Source organism: Oratosquilla oratoria, chromosome 5 (genome assembly GCF_046742065.1).
Source record: "Oratosquilla oratoria isolate Oo_2021 chromosome 5, ASM4674206v1, whole genome shotgun sequence".
Classification (NCBI taxonomy): domain Eukaryota; kingdom Metazoa; phylum Arthropoda; class Malacostraca; order Stomatopoda; family Squillidae; genus Oratosquilla; species Oratosquilla oratoria.
The window spans coordinates 61216031-61218530 of NC_134781.1; positions in this window are offsets into that span (position 1 = coordinate 61216031).

Sequence of the window (2500 nt, forward strand, 5' to 3'; positions counted from 1 at the left end):
GTTTCTTTCTTCTTCGTATGAGAACGAGATAGATTTAACATTACAATGGATATGAAGTATCCACATATATGAGCTAAAAACCATCTGGCGAAGTCATAGAAGTAACAGAAGTCACACTTGCCTATCTAGGATTAGATCAAGATCGGTTTGACCTTATGCCGGGGTAGAGGATATCACTCGAACTAGATAATCGCTTCACGGAAACTAGAATAAAACAAGAAATAGTGCTCTCCAAGACCGGTTTAGCTCTTAGAAACCAAACCAACAAAGGATTTCCTAAGCCTTTAAACAAGCTGAGGGCTTCCTTATAGGAAGATAAGGTCTGGAAAAAGCAATAAAGACACTGTAAGTGTAACTCGATGAAGATATTTTTTACGTATATACTCCAAAACGCTGCAAAATAGCAACAAATAATTATATCAGTAGATGAGATAATAGACAGATTAATAGATAGATAGATAAATAAGTGAATATATAGATAAGTGAATAAGTAAATATAAATAAATAAATAAACAAACAAATAAAAATAAATTAGTAGACAAAGATAAAGATAAAAATAAATCAGGGAAAATAAAATAGATAAATAAGACGGATGGATACATATCTAAATAAGTAAAGAAATAGCTTGATAAATAGATAAATTAACGAATTAGATAAAAAAGAAAGTGCCCACAGAGGGCCGCTAGAAAAAACAAAAACAAACACTGATTCAACACCAGAGGGTAAGTGCCACTGTGGAAGTGTCTTGATATTCCTATACAATGCAAGTTCTATCAAGAAGAAGAGAGTTCCAGAGGCCTCCGGTGAAAAGAAAGAAAGACTGAGAGACAAGAAGAAGAGAGTTCCAGAGGCCTCCGGTGAAAAGAAAGAAACACTGAGAGACAAGAAGAAGAGAGTTCCAGAGGCCTCCGGTGAAAAGAAAGAAAGACTGAGAGCCAAGAAGAAGAGAGTTCCAGAGGCCTCGGGTGAAAAGAAAGAAAGACTGAGAGCCAATAAGAAGAGAGTTCCAGAGGCCTCCGGTGAAAAGAAAGAAAGACTGAGAGCCAAGAAGAAGAGAGTTCCAGAGGCCTCCGGAGAAAAGAAAGAAAGACTGAGAGCCAAGAAGAAGAGAGTTCCAGAGGCCTCCGGTGAAAAGAAAGAAAGACTGAGAGCCAAGAAGAAGAGAGTTCCAGAGGCCTCCGGTGAAAAGAAAGAAAGACTGAGAGCCAAGAAGAAGAGAGTTCCAGAGGCCTCCGGTGAAAAGAAAGAAAGACTGAGAGCCAAGAAGAAGAGAGTTCCAGAGGCCTTCGGTGAAAAGAAAGAAAGACTGAGAGCCACCAAAAGCAAGAAAATCGTCGAAACTATTCTTAAGGTATGACTATTACATTTTCGTTTCTTTTCCTTGTGTTTCTTGAACACTGTCTATTCTCTTCTTTCATTCTTTATTTCTTTTTTACAATTTTATTCTTTTCACTTTTTTCCTCTCTCCTTTCTTCTAATCTATCTCGCTTTCTGATTGTTTTTGGCTTTCCGTGTGCCCTCTCCTCTCTTCACTCTCTTTTCACTTCCTTACATATACCTGCCTATTCCATTTTTGTTCGCCTGCTCTCTCCACCTCTCTCATTAGTTCTTCTCTTCATCCATCGCAATAGCTCAATCTCTTTGTCTCTGTCTGTCCATCTCCCTGTCTGTCCGTCTCTCCCTGTCCATATCTCTCTCTGTCCATATCTCTCTCTGTCCATCTGTCTGCCTGTCTCTCTGTCTGTTCGTATTTATGTTTGTCCATCTCCTCGTGTCTGTCTCTCTGTGTAGGTCTCTGTGTCATTCTATCTTTCTGTCTCCCTGTATGTCACCCGGTCTGTCTTCCTCTCTGTCTGTGTGTCTGTGTGTGTGTGTCAGTGTGTGTGCATGTCTGCGTGTCTCTCTATCTGTGTGTCTGTCTCTACCTTTACCTACCTGTCCCTACCTTCACCTGCTTGTCTTTCACTCTGCTCGTCTGTCCTTCTCTGCCTGTCTGTTTCTTTCTGTCAATCCCATTCTCTCTATCCGTCTTCTCCCTCTGTCCCTCTCTGAGCGTGTCTCTTTCTTTGTCTATCTCCTTCTCTCTGGCTGCCTGTCTCACTATTTCTGTCTTTTTACTTGTCCCTCTCTCTCCCTCCCTCCCTCCCTCCCTCACCCTCTCTCTCTCTCTCTCTCTCTCTCTCTCTCTCTCTCTCTCTCTCTCTCTCTCTCTCTCTCTCTCTACCTTTCTCTCTCTATCCTTCTCTCTCTCTATCCTTCTCTCTCTCTGCTTCTCCCTCTCTCTCTCACGTATTCCTTTGTTCCTTTGTCCCTGAAAAGCCTTTCGTCGAATCTTCTTTTTCCTCTTTTACCAACGTCTTCCTCTGCTTCTCTTTCGGTTACTGCAAATCTTCTCCCCTTCCTCGTTCTCTTCCTTCTCCTCCTCCTCCTCCTCCTCCTCCTCCTCCTCCGCTTCCTCCTCCTCCTCCTCCTCCTCCTCCTCCTCCGCTTTCTCCTCTTC